General features: G+C 44.2%; 1 protein-coding gene and 1 pseudogene across 2 annotated transcripts in view; one reads left to right on the plus strand and one right to left on the minus strand.

The window, feature by feature from the left end:
- The window catches only part of LOC124788337 (complexin), a 723,750-nt gene that overhangs the window by 661,666 nt on the left and 42,490 nt on the right, over positions 1-19,594 (minus strand). The window lies entirely within an intron of this gene.
- LOC124791150 lies at positions 2,584-2,701 on the plus strand (annotated as a pseudogene).

The raw sequence follows: 19,594 nt of genomic DNA on the forward strand, positions 1-19,594 counted from the left end.
CCTTCGCTTTGCAGGTATTTTGCCGATAATGAAAGCTAAAGCGGTTATGTACGTGCTCACGTGCGTGGCACAATTTCGGCTGGCCTTGAGGTTACAATCTGCATGCCGTAATTTAGTGTGCACCAGCATTACACTGCGTCACGGTTCTAGCACTGTTGTTGATTGCTGGCTCTGAAAATTTTTTTAATGAAATTCCTCCTTGGGCGATCGTGATGTAATGAGGTGCTCCTATAGGCAGGAAAGAAAGTAACATGAGTGCATCAGTCTTTATTAGACAATCGCAGTACATGCTAAAGGTACTCAATGTGTTACCTGGCCGTAGGTATGGTGATAAAGAGTGAAACAAAATGTTAACAGCTCCAATCAGCTCTCAGGTTTGGATAAAAATCTGACATCGCAGGTACAAAAACACGCTCCCATGACAAACACGAAGTATTTAAGGCTGCCACTAGATTCTCTTCTGAGGATGTAAGGGATGATGGAATGAGTGCACATTTCCGAAGATATTATTCATCGTAAATTGTCTGAAAGTTGTCTCCGACAAACATAACTTTTAGAAACTCATTTTCTTCCGCGTAATACAAATCGCTGACGACGGTACAGAAAAGTTTTTGTACCGAGCGACCTATCACTGAAAGCATCACTGTCTTCGTCGAATTTCGTAGGTTCATCTCATTTGAAACACTTAGGCGGGCAAAGACGCTAGCCAATGAGACGCGAGCGTAGGGTAAAACGCGATGAAGTGAGGCTTGTTTGTCTGGAGCTTCCTGTCGACGTGTTTCGAGGTAAAGACTATGGTTGAGTAATGTACTAAGTGCAACTGGAGTCATTTTATGTTGATCACTCCCACATTTAGTGTTACAAATGCTTGCCGAGGTCCTGCTTGCATCGCGTTGCGTGGCAAAGCAGTATTTTCAGCATTTGCAAATATTTAGCGTGGATTTATTTATGTACTAATTAAATGTTCCTTTTTCGCTGAGATGGTTAGTTTCCAAGGCATGGTGCAGAATTGGATTCACATTAGTGCATCCAAATAGTATTGCCGTGTTTCATGCATGGATATTTGTAAGCTTCACTGTGACCATGATCATCCTCACCATGAAATTAAAATAATCATTTGAGTTAAAACCTACGGAGTTCATTCGTAATCTCGTACCACTGTTTAAAAATTCTATTATTTTTATGTCATTGTGTACACTTCGCGATCTGCATAGAATTATCTGATGAAACGTTATTAACTTTTAGACGAAATAATAATAACAATATTAATAATAACAATAGTAATAATAACAATAATTTGAATCAAAGCTTACGCAGTTCGTTCATGTTCGTTCATAATCCAGAGCGACTGCTTAAAAATTCAATTAATTTTATGTCAGTGTGTGCACATTACAATTTGTATTGAACTTTCACATGTCATATTATGAACTCCAGTTTTACTGGGCCATTAATACAATCGGTATATACGGTTCTTAAAAAACTGTAGTCAGCAATACGCTTCGGGTATTTCTTTGCACGTTTTTCAAGCCAGCAAGTAAGTCGTCAGCTGCCGGTGCAGGGAAAATTGGTGATATAACACTTTATTCTACGATGTGATTATTCTGAGTTTTTCTATTTCAAGTTTCTAGTTAGAAGAAGCTAGGTTAACATACTGCGACATGCATGCTCAGTCCACGTAACTTGCCTACCAGCCCATGAGTTCATCACAACTTAATGCCATCACAGAATTCATTCGTATCCTCATTTATGCTCGTTATTCTGTCGTTGCTCAAATAAGCTATCACTACCCAACCCTTGTTCATTCCTCTCAAAGTCGTAGTCAGACAGCGTTAAAATGTCATTTCTTCGGTCTAAAATCTATGTATAACAGGGCATTTATTCATAGCATGTTTCAGGATACATTTTTACATGCAATCTGAATTTAATAAGACAAGTGGTGGTTTAACATCAAGTTCTTACAGATACTTAGAATTTCTCTTCATTGTTGATAAAATATCCCACTGACTTAAAACAAAGTTAAAGGTAATCGCCGGCCGGGGTGGCCGAGCGGTTCTAGGCGCTACAGTCTGGAACCGTCGACCGCTAGGGTCGCAGGTTCGAATTCTGTCTCGGGCATGGATGTGTGTGATGTCCTTAGGTCAGTTAAATTTAAGTAGTTCTAAGTTCTGGGGGACTGATGACCTCAGCAGATAAGTCCCATAGTGCTCGGAGCCATTTGAACCATTTTCAAAAAACAATAAAACTCATAGAATAACAACCATTGAATAATAGATCAGACAACAGACATCATGCCACAGCCACAAAAACAAAACAAAAGAGGTCCGCATTCTTCACGTTTCAAATGAACATAAAATACGTGTAACGACGAGGTGGATGTGTTATATAAGCCAAAACACGCGAAGTAGAAACGGACGCCTGTGTACAGGCGTACACATGGTAACACTGTATGGTGCAAAGAAAAAGTGAATGCTACAAATTAATTTTAAACGTGACAACTGTTCGTGGTATCGTTAATCTAAAACATAAAATGAATAACCACAGTAGTTACTATGAGTATTATTGATGCCTTAAATAAAACAAAACGCCAACGGCCTTGGCGCAGTGGTAACACCGGTTCCTGTCAGATCACCGACGTTAAGCGCTGTCGGGCTGGGCTAGAACTAGGATGGGTGACCGTTCGGTCTGCCAAGCGCTGTTGGCAAGCGGGATGCACTCAGCCCTTGTGAGGCAAACTAAGGGGCTACTTGATTGAGAAGTAGCGGCTCCGGTATCGTAAACTGACATACGGCCAGGAGATCATTGTGCTGACCACATGTCCCTCCATAACCGCATTCAGTGAAGACTGTGGGCTGAGGATGACATGGCGGCCGGTCGGTACCGTGGGCATTCCAAGGCTTGTTCGGACGGAGAGAGAGTTAAATAATGAAAAACGTGTTTTATCGAAATAAGAACTTTTTATACAGTCACAAAACACGAAGTAGCCCCCATATTATCTACGAATATCTTTATCTGCTTGGAGCCTTTGAGAATGGAAAAATTAACACGAGAAACTGAGTTATCCAACTCAGTTTTCACTCTTTAGCACTGACTATTCGTAATACCCAAATGCTCGTATGATCCCAGTTTACAATATGATTCTTGAGCAGAGATTCAAAAAATTGGAATCAACAGGAGAATACTGGTGTTTTTCGCAGTATTCAACCACTTATCACTTTACAAGAGCAGCAGCGAACGGCCTATTCAATGTACTGTTTTACACTGAAGAGCCAGAGAAACTGGTATAGGCATGCGTAATACAGAGATATGTAAATGGGCAGAACACGCGCTGGGGTCGGCGACTCCTACATAAGACAACACGTGTCTCGCGCAGTTGTTAGATCAGTTACTGCTGATAAAATGGCTGGTTATCAACACTTGAGTGAGTTTGAACGTGGTGATATAGCCTGCGCACGAGTGATGTGACACAGCACCTCCGAGGTAGTGATTAAGTGGGAATTGGCAGTACGACCATTTCACGAGTGTATCGTGAATATTAGGAGTCCCATAAACACGAAATCTCCGAAATCGCTGCGACCGGAAAAAGATCCTGCAAGAACGGGACGAATGACGATTGAAGAGAATCGTTCAAGGCGACAGAAGTGCAACCCTTCCGCAAACTGCTGCAGATTTCAGTGCTGGGCCATCAACAAGTGTCAGCGTGCGAACCATTAAACGAAACATCATCAATACGGGCTTTCGGAGCTGAAGGTCCATTCGTGTACCCTTGATGACTGCACGATACAAAGCTTTACGCCTCGCCTGGGCCCCTCAACACCGACATTGGAATCTTGATGACTGGCGACATGGTTCCTGGTCGGACGAGTCTCGTTTCAAATTGAATCGAGCGGATGGACGTGTAGGGGTATGGAGACAACTTCATGAATCCATGGAATCTACATGTCAGCAGGGGACTGTTCAAGCTGGTGGAGGCTCCTGTAACGGTGTTGGGCGTTTGCAGCTGGTGTGATATGGGACCCTTGATACGTCTAGACATGTACTTAAGCTTCCTGTCTGATCACCTGCATCCGCTAATGTCTATTGTGCATTCTGACGGACTTTGGTAATTCGAGCGGGACACTACGACACCCCACACGTCCAGAATTGCTACAGAGTGGCTCCAGGAACACTCTTCTGAGTTTGAAACACTTCCGCTGGCCACCAGACTCCCCAGACATGGACATTATTGAGTATATCTTTAATGCCTTGCAACTTGCTGTTCAGAAGAGATCTCCACCCCCTCGTTTTCTTACGGATTTATGGACAGCCATGCAGGATTCATGGTGTCAATTGCCTCCAGCACTACTTCAGACAATAGTCGAGTCCATGCCACATCGTGTTGCGGCATTTCTGTGTGCTCGCGGGGGCCCTCCACAATATTAAACAGGTGTACCAGTTTCTTTGGCACTTCAGTGTATGTTAAACTACTTGTCTCAGAGTCATCTACTTGGTCGTAGGCACGTTTAAACGTTAATAAGAAGCACCCCGTATATACTGTTTGAAACTTTAATGCCTGACTTATTTTATTTAACCTTCAACGTAAGATTGTACATTTCACTGAGTAGATTATGGCAGCATTTTAAACTTTTAAGTGCAGTCAGTAAGTATATGAGAGTTAACTTTCTGTTGTGCCTTTAACCTGATAGGCAAGTAACATGCAGCCGGAACTGGGTCACTGTTTTAGCTGCGTGGTAATAATCATTTCATCTATATCTACATCCATACTCCGCAAGCCACCTAGCGGTGTGTAGCGGAGGGTACCTTGAGTACCTCTATCGGTTCTCTTTTCTATTCCAGTCTCGTATTGTTCGTGGAAAGAACGATTGTCGGTATGGTTCTGTGTGGGCTCTAAACTCTCTCGCGAGATATACGTAAGGGTGAGCAATATACTGCTTGACTCTTCGGTGAAGGTATGTTCTCGAAACTTCAACAAAAGTCCGTTCCGAGCTACTGAGCGTCTCTCCTGCAGAGTCTTCCACTTGAGTTTATCTCTCATCTCCGTAACGCTTCCGCGATTACTAAATGATCCTGTAACGAAGCGCGCTGCTCTCCGTTCTCTTCTCTATCTCTTCTATCAGTCCTATCTGGTACGGATCCCACACTGCTGAGCAGTATTCAAGCAGTGGGCGAACAAGCGTACTGTAACCTACTTCCTTTGTTTTCGGATTGCATTTCGTTAGGATTCTTCCAATGCATCTCAGTCTGGCATCTGCCTTACCGACGATCACCTTTTTATGAATATTCCATTTTAAATCACTCCTAATGCGTAATCCCAGATAATTTATGGAATTAACTGCTTCCAGTTGCTGACCTGCTATTTAATAGCTAAATGATAAGGGATCTATCTTTCTATGTATTCGCAGCACATTACACTTGTCTACATTGAGATTCAATTGCCATTCCCTGCACCATGCGTCAATTCGCTGCAGATTCTCCTGCATTTCAGTACAATTTTCCGTTGTTACAACCTCTCGATATACCACATATATTTCTGAAACATCGGTAGGAGGTACTGGTATTAGTAATTAAACGAATGACAGGACAATACGGATTGGTCGAAATGCGATCGACAGTTACCCCTCGCGCGTATTTGCGAGTCTTTAGCACGGAGGATTTGAATGCTGCCGGCCAGTGGACGCGAGTAAGCTGTGGCCTGCTGCACTGTATACGCGCCGGACCCCAGGAATAGCTTGCAGACAGGGGCCGTGGCCGGCCACGCGGAAGCATCTGATTTTTGCAGCTTCGGCGCCGACGCGTCGGCGGTCGCCGGGTAGCCACAGGCCGCGGGTCCGCCGGCTTCCGCACGCCACGCTGCACAAACACAGCCCATTACGTGTACACTTACACATCCCTGCCGTGCCTCACTCCTATACTCGGCTGAACATTACAGCTCAGCGCTAAAATTTTGATAACAGTTTCGTGTTACACATACATTCACTGACAGAGCAGTATTCAAACTTCACTTGTGGTGTAACTGTGCGAAATACGTGCGTTCCTTATGGTTCCTCTTCGCTAATGACTGAGTGGGAAAAGGAAAACGGGAGGGAGTACAGGATGGCTATACACGAAAGGGGGTGGGGGGGGGGGGGGAGTCACCACTGACGAGTTGACGTCTGCTGTAAGGCCGACGGAGGCTAGGGCTGAGCCCACCTACTAGGTGTTTCTGCGTAACATCCTTCTTCGTCCTCCACAGGGAAAATACATCTACATCATCTACACTACTCGCCGTTAAAATTGCCACACCAAAAACAAATGTATATGATAAACGGGTATTCATTGGACAGACATATAATACTATAACTGACACGTGATTACGTTTTCATGCAATTTGGGTGCATAGATCCTGATAAATCAGTACCCAGAACAACCACCTCTGGCCGTAATAACGGACTTGATACACCTGGGCATTGAATCAAAAAGAGCTTGGATGGGGTGTACAGGTACAGCTGCCCATGCAGCTTCAACATCATACCACAGTTCATCAAGAGTAGTGACTGGTGTATTGTGACGAGCCAGTTGCTCGGCCACCATTGACCAGACGTTTTCAATTGGCGAGAGATCTGGAGAATGTGCTGGCCAGGGCAGCAGTCGAACATTTTCTGTATCCAGAAAGGCCCGTACAGGACCTGTAACATGCGGTCTGTGCATTATCGTGCTGAAATGTAGGATTTCGCAGGGATCGAATGAAGGGTAGAGCTACGGGTCGTAACACATCTCAAATGTAGCGTCCACTGTTCAAAGTGCCGTCAATGCGAACAAGAGGTGACCCTGACGTGTAACCAGTGGCACCCCATACCATCACGCCGGGTGATACGCCAGTATGGCGATGACGAATACACGCTTCCAATGTGCGTTCATCGGGATGTCGTCAAACACGGATGCGACCATCATGATACTGTAAACAGAACCTGGATTCATCCGAAAAAATGACGTTTTACCATTCGTGCACCCAAGTTCGCCGTTGAGTACACCATCGCAGGCGTTCCTGTCTGTGATGCAGCGTCATTGGTAACCACAGCCATGGTCTCCTAGCTGATAGTCCATGCTGCTGCAAACGTCGTCCAACTGTTCGTGGAGATGGTTATTGTTTTGCTAACGTCCCCATCTATTGGCTCAGGGATCGAGACGTGGCTGCACGATCCGTTACAGCCAAGCGGATAACATGCCTGTCATCTTGATTGCTAGTGGTACGAGGCCGTTGGGATCCAGCAGGGCGTTCCGTATTACCCTCCTGAACCCACCGATTCCATATTCTGCTAACAGTCATTAGATCACGACCAACGCGAGCAGCAATGTCGCGATACGATAAACCGCAATCGCGATAGGCTACAATCCGACCTTTATCAAAGTCAGAAACGTGATGGTTCGCATTTCTCCTCCTTACACGAGGCATCACAACAACGTTTCACTAGGCAACGCCTGTCAACCGCTGTTTGTGTATGAGAAATCGGTTGGAAACTTTCCTCATGTGAACAGGTTGTAGGTGTCGCCACCGGCGCCAACCTTGTATGAATGCTCTGAAAAGCTAATCATTTGCATATCACAGCTTCTTCTTCCTGTCGGTTAAATTTCGCGTCTGTAGCACGTCATTTTCGTGGTGTAGCAATTTTAATGGCCAGTAGTGTAGCTCAGCGCAAAAAATTTTATAACAGTTTTGTGTTACACATACGTTCACTGATAGAGCGGTATTCAAATTTCGTGTGTGGTGTAACTGTGCGAAATACGTTCCTCCTCTATGGTTCGTATTCGCTAATGACTGAATGGAAAAAGTAAAACGGGAAAGAGTAAAGGACGGCTATACACGAAAGGGGGTGGGGTATGAATCACTGACGAGATGACGTCTGCTGTAAGGGCGACGCAGGCTAGTGCTGAGCTCACCTGCTAGGTGATCTTTATCTTTCTCCATGACCATGGAAGGCCTAACACGAATCTGCGAGCCCGAGAAGAGCTTACCATCTACGTCCTCCACGGCGAAGATACATCTACATCTATATCATCTATGATCCGTGTTCCTGTGACAAGAGGATACTTTGTGTTCCACTATCAACACCCTCCATCTCCTGTTCCAGTCGCGAATTATGCTCGGTTAGAGCGACTGCTGGTAAGCTTCTGTGTAAGTTCGAGTCTCTCTAATTCTTTTTTCCATTGTCGTTTCGCGAGGTGTACGTGGAGGAAGCAGTAAAGTGGTTGACTCTCCTGAGAAATTACAAGGGGCATTCAAAAAGTAATGCAGCACTCTTTTCTCTCGGTCAGTTTCGGTTGAAAAAATGCAGAAATCGTTGTGGGACATGATGGACTATTTCCGCTTCAGTACCTCCAGTTTCACGAAGTTCTTCTACGCGGCGGCGCCAACCGTAGCCTTCAAAATGACTTTTCTAACGAAGATGCATTCCGAGCAGAGAGCTGTCACTGAATTTAAATTTGGCGTAAAACCACAGCATCGTATATATTCATAAGTGCCTGCAAAATGTCTGCGGAGACCTGGCAGTGAACAAAAGCGCTGTGAATCGTAAGGCGAGGTGTCGGTCATCATCACAACGAAAGCGAGCAAACCTGTACCCCATTCTCGTGCTGGCCACCCGCACACAACTGTGACTCCCGCAATGTTGGAACTTGCGGACACTTTAATTCGAGGTGATCTATGGATCACAATCCAACACCCGCTACACAACTGGACTCTCTTTTAGTAGTGCTGGCAAACTCGTCTACCAGTCCGCAGCTCGTGGTCTAGCATCTATCGTTGCTGCTTCTGGATCACGGGGTTCCGGATTTGCTTACCGACCGGGTTGGGGATTTTTCTCTTCACGGGGACTGAGTGTTTGTTGTCCTCATCATTTCATCATCATCATCATCATCATCATCATTCGTGACAGTGGCTAGATTGGACTACGTAAGGAAATTGGCCTGTGAACACATTGGAACTTTGTACGGGCGCTGATGACGGCGCAGTTGAGCGCCCAACAAACCAGACATCATCACAACTCTTCCACCAGTTGGGGTACTCGAAGGTGTGTGCCAGCTGGGTTCCTCGCTACGTAACAGAAGACCATAAAGAACAACGGAGGACTGTCTAAGCGGAATTGCATGCACGTTACAATGCTGATAGTGACATCTTCACAGGCGATGTATCATGGGTTCGTCACTTGGAACCGGAAACAAAACGGCAATCCATGGAGTGGTGCCACATCATTACACCTCAGAACAAGAAGTCCAAAGTTGCATCTTCAGCTGTTGAAGCCATGGCGACGTTCTTCTGGGGTTTTGAAGTGGTTACTCTGATGTCTTCCCTCATGGAGCAACGAACATCTCCGAAGAGTCTTATGCTAACTTCAGATAATTGAAGAAATGACTTCAGCGTGTTCGTCGCCACGAAAATGCCAAACGAACTTGTCTTTCTCCATGACGACGCAAGCCCTAGCACAAATCTGCGAACCCGAGAAGAGCCTACAAAACTCCACTGAAATGTTCTTCCTCATCCATTCTACAATCCAGATCTCGCACCTTCCGAGCTCCATCTGCTTGGCCCAATGAAGGATGCACTCTGCCGAAGCAGTACATAGATGAGGGAACCAACGTCTTGTTGCAATAACCTCTCCAACGTCGACCTGTAGAGCGGTACCATGCAGTCATACAGGCCCTCCCAGTATGGTGGCGCAAGGCCGTCGCTTATGTAAAAAAAAAAAAAAAGGTTTGTAGCAAATAATATGGTGTATAGGAATCCCCAACAAAACCAAAACCAACTGCTTCTAGAAGAAAATGTGTTGCACGTGATGCACAGTGACACCCCCCCCCCCCTTTACCGAGCGAGGTGGTGCAGTGGTTACACACTGGACTCGCATTCGGAAGGACGACGGTTCAATCCCGCGTCCGGCCATCCTGATTTAGGTTTTCCGTGATTTCCCTAAATCACTCCAGGCAAATGCCGGGATGGTTCCTCTGAAAGGGCACGGCCGACTTCCTTCCCCATCCTTCCCTAATCCGATGAGACCGATGACCACGCTGTCTGGTCTCCTTCCCCAAACCAACCAACCAACCCTCTGCAGCTCCCTCTAGTACCATGGATCCCCTTATGGCTTCTGCCACTGGAGACGGATGAGCATGCTTTCGTCTTCACCTGTGCTTCTTCGGATGTTGGCAAATTCCTCCATCAGTCTTATCTTGTACGGATCTCAGACGACGAACGATACTCAAGCATCGGTACAATGAGGACATTGTAAGGTATTACCTTCATGTGTGGACTATACCTCTATTGGAGTCTCCCAGTGAATGCCACTCTGGCATCTGCCTTTCTTACATTTAGAAGCGTTTGTGAGCCATAGTGGTTTGTTTATACGAGTGTACCATTTTCAGATTTTGTGCAGCGTGTAACAAATTAGATTCGTACTTCTGCGTTAGCCATCAGCTCCACCCATTTAATCTTCGGTATTTTTCTGCACATTACAAAGGCTTATAGTCTCTTCTTGTCTTTACTGTCCATCTTCCACGTTACACTTTGATAAAAAAAAAACAAACTAGGCTGCACACAATACTTTCCTACAACAGCTGCAAATATTTAACTTGATGTTAGCTACTAATGAATTTTTCTTTTCCATAAATATGTTTTTCTGTCTACTGCCAGTCTCAATTCTATATTCTCACTACTTTGGCCATCACCCGTTAATTTACTGTCCGTGCAGTCGTCTGCTACGTTCAGCTTCTCATTTCCTAATCTGTCAGGGCTTCATCTGATTCAATTCGACTACGTTCCAATACAACTATTTTACTTTGATTGACATCTATCTTATAACATCCGTTCAACTGTTCTTTCAAGTAATTGCCATCTCTGCTGGAATTACAAAGAATAAACGATCGAAAGGTGTCTTCCGGATGACGCGTGTTCCATAAATACTAACGTACTACTCTTGTAGCCAGGTTAGTTATGCAGTCAAATTTCTGGAAATATGATGACACAAGAAATTGATTTCTGGCTTATTTCGTTTTCTCTAAAAGATATAGACAGCTCTAATCTTTATATTCAACTAAACTTGAGATTACATATCTTCTGAGTCTAAGTACGCTACATTTTTTTCGTATCTTCCAAAATTAGTTTGTATCTTTGAGACAAAATGTTCGCTGACGTACCTGATGTCGCTTAGGGTCCTTTAGTAAACACCGGCCCTGGGACGAATAGATTTCACTGAACTATCAAGGGCTACTAAGCAGGTGTTCTGCATACTACCTAGTCCTGTAAATTGATACAGTGATTTTCAACTAGAAAACCTTCAAAATGATTGTCTCTAAAGAGAGAAAGGTATTTTAGAAGCTTGGACTACCCTGTTTCACAAAGAGCTCATGACCGCTTTATATGGAACACATACTGCACACCAACACTGAAGAGTGCATATGCCCTACCATCTCTCAGGCGCATAACTAATTATAAAAGACTAAAGGAATACTAGTGTCATCCGAAGGAAGCATCAGCAGAAGTTGTTCTCTATGACGTAATCTATCACCCCTAGTCGCTTGGAGCAAGGATTTAGAAGCATCCAGTGTGTGTGTGTGTGTGTGTGTGTGTGTGTGTGTGTGTGTGTGTGTGTGTGTCAGGCTGTGGACTCAACTAAGGATCTCCATAATGTAATAACACAGGCCAATGAAAGTCAGTCTCTCAAATATTAGTCTACATCAGAGTACCAGGTGCTTTCTGCCGAACACTTGCTTCCGAATTTCCGTCGTATAGATCCGCATGAAGTATTATGCCTAAATGGTACCAAAATTCTGTGTCGCTATACCGTCTGATGTGACCAGTTGGCTAAGATATTGTACAATAAATCAGGAGGAACGGGATCCAAAGCCAGTTAGTGCATCTAGTTTTATGTTTTACGTGGGTTTCCTAAACCGTTTGAGAGGAATGCCGGAATGGTAGCTAAGAAAATGGCGCTACAAATTTCCCCATAGTTGGACACCGGAAGTTTGATCTTCAAGGATATTCCCCTCCCCCCCCCCCCCCCTTTATACTCCTTTCGTATGGTCGTAGAATATAGATTCCCACAGAGGCTCATTAGAGTCACGCACATATTGAAATATTGAGATATTCTCATGCTGCCATGGCGAAGTGTCATCGATTGATTTTGTTTCTTACTGCCTGCTATTACTGGAAGCCTGACGAATTATTTAAGACAAGTAGCGTGTTACTGGGATGTAGGAAGTTACAATCAACGGTTGCGACAACAGGAAAATAGCTCTATATTGGTCTTCGCACAAATATTGTTCTATTTTCTTAGCGGACGCAAGTACGATAATGCAATAGGGAAATAAATAATTAAGTTAGAAGGTACTGAAATAACTCTTTGTTGGTGGAGAACACAACCAGACATAAATATTTTTAGATAGCTTGATTTTAACGCCATTACGGGTCTCAGGCTATTATGCCCATCTTCAGATGGCTAACTTTTTTAATTACAGAAATATTTTCCTCAGCAGTTTACTGTCCGCCCCGAAAAATTTGTTCTGATAGACGGCGTTTCTTTTTGTTTTGGTCCTTAGGCCTAAATGAAAACAAATACTACTTTAGGAAAGCAATATATACCAAATTCATACTTTTAATGATCTCAATGGCACGGTATCTGCAGTTATTTAAAAATTCCAATCACAACTCTCTAAAACCTTACAGAGCGAATAAAATGTGTCAAGAATCATTATCTTGTGTCCTTAGGTTAAGATAAACCAGACAACGTCGGGTAATACGCCCGGCTTAAAATCACACGCTGCATCCGAAAGGCACATTATTGATTGCGTGCTCTTGCACTTTAATCTTTTACGTTCATGTAGGACTGTTTATGATATACGACAAACTGAAGCAGGTAATTGCGTCAGTCATCTTTTTATTAATATCCACGATGCGTTTCGACGGTTTTTTCTTTGGGATCCAGATGCAATCGATTGCATCCACACGCAAATCAGTAAAATCCTAGAACGCTTCGTTGACGTTAGTAAAATAGCGTGTGTGTGTGTGTGTGTGTGTGTGTGTGTGTGTGTGTGTGTGTGTGTGTGCGCGTGCGTGCGTGGGCACGCAAGTGAGAAAGAGAAAGAGAAAGAGAGAGAGAGAGAGAGAGAGAGAGAGATAGCGCCTATAAAAAACTAGGCGCATCAAACAGGTATGCTCGAAAGTAGAAATGTTATCTTCATACACAGGTTTTTGCTCCTATGAATTTAGGATTAACAGAGTCAGTAGTTAAAATGAATGACGAATGTTAATCAAAATCGAAATAAGAGTAACATCGCATGGGCCGCAATGAAGCGTATCATGATTGCTAATACCCTCTCTAGGCACTAACAGTTTATCACGATGTGTAAGTAAGGTTCATAGATTTTTCACTGTGCTTTAGTCTACTGGAAAATATTGTCACCAGAAGATTACAAGGAAACGCAGATCAACTTACACATTATTTCCAAGTCAAATTTTGAATGGCAATATTCTTTAAATACCAGTAAATACACGATAATCCCCATTACAAAGATTGCACGATGTGTGGTTAACGTCTGGAGAGTGTCGTATCGCTTAAGTAGTTTGGGGTATGAAACAGTGTGAAATAGGACAAATATGGTAATCTCGTAGTAGGAATGGCGAATGAAAGAAGATTTGTTAGCTCGAAGGGAAACATTAAAATGTTTCTATGGCAGTGAGAGAATGCCTCAATATTTAAACATCTCTCCGCACAGGCCATCAAGGCCCAAAGGTACCAACCGGCCGCCGTGTCATCCTCAGCCCACAGGCGTCACTGGATGCGGATATGGAGGGGCATGCGGGCTGCACACCGCTCTCCCGGCCGTATGTCAGTTTCCGAGACCGGAGCCACTACTTCTCAATCAACTAGCTCCTCAGTTTGCCTCACAAGGGCTGAGTGCACCCCACTTGCCAACAGCGCTCGGCAGACCGGATGGTCACCCATCCAAGTGCTAGCCCAACCCGACAGCGCTTCACTTCGGTGATCTGACGGGAACCGGTGTTACCACTGCGGCAAGTCCGATTTAAACATCTGCGTGACCGTAATAACGGACAATGCGGCAGCGACCTACACATATTCTGCGGCGACAAGAAGGGAAGGACAGTCAGTAGACCACAAGCCAGGAATGGACTATGATGGGGAATTCATCCGTGTCAGTTTCAGAGGAACAATTTCGGCATTCTCAGTAAAAGGTTTCGGAAGATAACGAAAAATCCTGAAACTGAATGTATTTGTTCTAGGATAGGTCTAGAACAACTTCAGGATTTTCAGGCATTTTTGTAAATATACAGGTTGTTAATGAGAAAGTATTCCACATTTTTAGGGGGTGACAGTATGGACCAAAACAAGTAAAAATTGTCCATTAAATATCGGTTTTAAAGTGCAAACCTTAGGAGCTGTGAGGACTCGTTCATCTTCGCTACTGTGAAACACGCCTATTTTGCGGCAAGCTCTTTAATATCCATATTTTGAGAGGTGGTAGTATGTACCAAAACAACAAAAAATGTTCATTAAACGTGATATGTAAAGAGAGTATATTAAGAGCTATGAGCACGTGGTCTGTGGAACAGATTTGTTTTACTCTAGTGGAGACGAACAAGCTCTTAAGGTATGCATTTTAGAGCTCATGTTTACTGACATTTTTCTCTTGTTATGTTCCATGTCACCACCTTCCAAAAATAAGGAATTCTGTTTTTTAACACCCTGTATAACTTACTAACAGGAAGAAAATACAATTTCGGGAAAGAAGCCCACAGCATTCAAAGGGTTAGCGATAGCTCTGGGGAAAGGAAGACTCGTGAAAATAATCGGAAATATTAATGACACATTCATATCTTTTTGAGGGTGATGGTGAGAGTCTCAATAACATTAAGTTTCATGTTTGTACGTAGATAACAAACAGAACTGTTTATAGCCTTATAAAGTGAACCGAATGTGCCAAGAACACTTCTCCTGTGCCCTTATGTTAGGAGAAATTGGGCTAAGTGGTTAACTGGGCAACGTCGGGTAATACGCCGGCCTTAAGACGACACACAGCGTCGGAACGACATATTTCGATCTCTTTCTTTGGCACATCAACCTTATTAGGTCCATGTAATTCTGCTTACGACATAGAAATGTTTGAAACAGTTGCCCGTGTCAGTCACCTTTTTATTAACAATCTCATATAGCAAACAGCGATTGTTGGAAGAAATCTTTTCTTACCTTTCAAGATAATTCTCTTTCACCGTTCTTCTTCTAACAACATAAAAATTAAATCACTGAGTAGGTTATTCATTAACGTAGATCACACCTGACAAAAAAGTGAAAAATCCCAGAAGGGGAAAAGTAAACGAAATGAAACTTTACGGGTTGAGAAGGCATGTGGTGTTATTTCATTGATTACAATATCATGTCAAATTTACAAAGAACTTGGCAGTGTGAGCCCATTTATCAGTATTACGTTGCTTCCATTCTGGCCTGGGTGTGTGCACTGATTCTGTAGGGAAGTGTGTCACAAAGCCGCAGTATCCTATCCCTCTACAACTGCTATAACTGGTCCTTCATATCCTGGATACTGCCACTGGAGTGCAGCTGACGTCCAAGCTGGTCACTCACATATTCCATCGATGATAGAATTCATAGTGACGCGTACCACGTGTGGACGAGCATTGTCCTGTTGAAAAGTAGCACCACAATACTGTCGCATGAGAGGTAGCACATGACGTCACAGAATGTCCGTGATACGCCGTTGTGCCATCGTAGTTCCTCAATCACTACTAGCCGTGATCTGAAGTCATATCCGATGGTTCCCCACCCCATGATGCCAGGAATAACACCATACACCTCTCCAGAACATTGGAAGAATGGAATCTCTCCCCAGATCGTCACCCTATTCGCCGACGATGTTCATCCGGGGTAGTGCAGAACTGTGATTCGTCGCAGCATACATTGCTTACCGGTTACGGCGCCACTCTACAGGGTGAGAAGTATTGAAACCGACAAACTCTGGGAGGTTGTAGCGGTCATCAAAACAAATATTTTTCCCTAATGTCATTTTTTCCTATGAGGAGTATTTAAACCGTTCGAGGCCGTATTACGTTCTTCAGTTGTTACACGGCGTATTACGCTCTTCACTTGTGTAGGCAACTGCTGCCCATTGTCTGCTGTGCATTGTCTCTGTTTACTAATGGAGCGATACACTTGGAAGGAGTACACTGTTATGGTTGGTGCGTATTATGAGCTGCACAGCGGGTTCATCAGCAAAATATCCTAATCGCCGTATCCCGCATCATACGACCTTTGTTGCTATGTACCAACGTATGCGTGAGACCGGGGCATTTAGATTACTTGGAGAGAGACGCCGTCGCGCGGTAAGAAAGCTGCAATTTGAGGAAGTTGTGTTGAAGCATGTGGAGCGGGATCCTTCAATCAGCACTCGTGCAACTGCACGTAACATGGGGACGAATCAGACGAATGTAAGAACAGACCTTCGAGAGAAATTTTTACTTCTATTTCACTTACAGCGTCTCCACAACCTGGAACCAGTTGGTTATCCACCCAGAGCACAGTTTTCGCAGTGGTACCTGGAACAGTGTGAAATGCATCCTACATTTCCATCTTTTGTGTTGTTTACCGATGAAGCAACTTTCGGGCGTGATGGAGTCTTCAACATGCACAATTCACGTGTTTGGAGTCAGGATAACGCCCATGCCACAGTTACTAGCGCTCATCAAGTGCGGTTCTTCGTTAATGTGTGGGTCGGTGTTATTGGGAACTGTTTAATTGGGCCGTATCTGCTACCTAGGCCATTAAATGGCAGGCACTATTACTATTTTCTCGCCAGAACATTGCCAGAATTGCTGGAAGACGTCCCACTCCCTACAAGACAACGCATGTGGACCCGACATGACGGGGCGCCGCCACTTTTCAGTTGTCGTGTGCGTCGATTCCTGTACCGACGGTTCCCAGAAACTTGGATTGGCAGAGGTGGTCCTGTACCATGGCCTGCTCGATCCCCCGATATGTCCCCTCTGGACTTGTTTGTGTGGGGAGAGATACGCAATCTTGTTTACACAACTCCTGTTGCATCAGAAGAGGATCTGGTTGCTCGGATAGTAGCAGCAGCAGGAACAATTCAGGATACTCCTGGGGTTTTTGCCCGTGTCAGACAGAACATGATCCGACGGTGTAACCTTTGTTTACGTGTCAATGGAGGCATTTTTGAAAATCTACTGTAATTGAAATTGGGTTGTATTAATGTGTTGTCTCTTGATCATAAGAAAATGGGAAAGTGTTTGTTGGTTTAATTAATTTGCCACCAGAGAAATCTTCCTCTACCGGTTTAAATACTTCTCATAGGAAAAAATGACATTATGGAAAAATATTTGTTTTCATGTCCCCTACAACCTCCCAGAGTTTGTCGGTTTAAATACTTTTCACCCTGCGTATGCAATCATTTGTGTTGCGCTGTTAACGGCTGTCTACGCATGGGACGGTAAATTTCTAGTCCGAGTGCTGCTAGTCTCCGACCAACGGTGCAGTATGACACAGGAAGTTTCAGATAGTCCATTACTTGTTTTCGGAAGGCCGGTGCAGATGTGAAAGGGTTACAGTGCGCTTGGTGCAAAGTACAGCGACGACCCCTAGTGCTGTCAGAAGTTGCCAACCCGAATCTTGACGAGGACGTGTGCCCTCACGATCCAATGCAGTCCAACATCGGTTGACTGTCACTTTCGAATGCTCCACCTTCCGAACAGCTGACCAAATGGAGACCCTCAATCAGGACACTTTGAAAACGCAGTTTCGCAAGAGTACCGGGCATATCTGAGTCCTTGAACGATCACTGACGTGTGACGTTACTCACGCTGCCTCACCAGGCCAGGTAATAGCACTAAATGTGAACAACACTATTGCACTCTGATGGGCGTTCTACCTGTTAGAGAGACTTGCGGCTGTAATCATATACGCACCGATGATGTGTACGTGTATAGAGCTACACAGGCATCCGATCATGTCTTCGGAGTGGGTCATCTTTTTTTGTCAGGTAGTGTATTCTGAAACTCAGAGTTTAATAACAGGATGCGCTTCAAAGCGTGAGCTCTCCCCTCTTTTGTCAGCTCAGCTTAACTTCGAGCACAAGAAGACAACTACATCTGTGTATGCATGTCTAATTCATTTTAAGATAAACAACAGAGATAAAATTGCTCACTGAGCGACTAATCGATTGTAAGGATATAAGACGAGAGAAACAAGGATGAAAACGCTGTATACGAGGTGCGACAATAAAGTAATGAGACTGATTTTCTTTGCAAGATGTGGCAACCCTGCAGGCTTGCGTAGACACAATATCTTTGACCTTGGTCTATAAGCTGCTTCTAGTCCAAGCGGCACATCGATGCAACTGCTCAGTCGTGAGTTGTGCTGTAGTAAGTTAACACGTGTTTGTGTCTCTCGTCACGGAAATAGAATTGCATAATACTGCGCAACGGTATGCCATTTCTTTTTGCGTTAAATTGGGTGAAAACGCGACGCCAACTTACGGTAAGCTTCAGAAGGCTTTTGGAGAGGAGGTTATGTCAAGAGCTCAAGTTTATGGTTGGCATACAATGTTTAGTGAATGCAGAACGAATGTTGAAGATGAAGACCGCAGTGTGCTGCTTTGATTCCAAAGAGTGGGTGCCTCCTGGACAAACAGTTAACCAGTATTACTACAAAGAAATTTTAGAAAGACTTCGTAAAAGAGTTCTTCGTGGCCGTGCCAACATTGCTGATAATTGGATTCTGCATCACGATACTGCGCCATCCCATACTGCTCTCTCAGTACAGCAATTTTGAACATCAAAACAAATTTCAGTACTACCACAGCCACCTTATTACCAGATATCGCTCCGTGCGACTTTTTTCTATTTCCAAGAATCAAAACGGCGGTCAAGGGACACGTTTCTCAAGCAACGCGTTGTCGTTGTGGTCTTCAGTCCTCAGACTGGTTTGATGCAGCTCTCCATGCTACTCTATCCTGTGCAAGCTGCTTCATCTCCCAGTACGTACTGCAACCTACATCCGTCTGAATCTGTTTAGTGTATTCATCTCTTGGTCTCCCTCTACGATTTTTGCCCTCCACACTGCCCTCCAATCCTAAATTGGTGATTCCTCGATGCCTCAGAATATGCCCCACCAACCGATCCCTTCTCCTAGTCAAGCTGTGCCACAACTTTCTCTTTTCTCCAATTCTATTCAACACCTCCGCATTAGTTATGTGATCTACCCATCTTCAGCATTCTTCTGTAGCACCACATTTGGAAAGCTTCTATTCTCTTCTTGTCTAAGCTATTCATCGTCCACGTTTCACTTCCATACATGGCTACACTCCATACAAATACACAACACAAGGTGTCCAAAAAGCTGTGACGAGGGTCTTGGAGGATATTACAGAATGTGAGTTCCTGAAATGTTACCATCAATGGCAGAAGCACTGGAAAAAGAGTGTCCAATCAGAAGGGAACTACTTCGAAGGAGACAACACTATACTTAACTAAAACGGTAAGCAACATTTTTTTTCGCATCAGTCTCATCAACCACACAGCTAAACATAA

Source organism: Schistocerca piceifrons, chromosome 3 (genome assembly GCF_021461385.2).
Source record: "Schistocerca piceifrons isolate TAMUIC-IGC-003096 chromosome 3, iqSchPice1.1, whole genome shotgun sequence".
NCBI lineage: Eukaryota > Metazoa > Arthropoda > Insecta > Orthoptera > Acrididae > Schistocerca > Schistocerca piceifrons.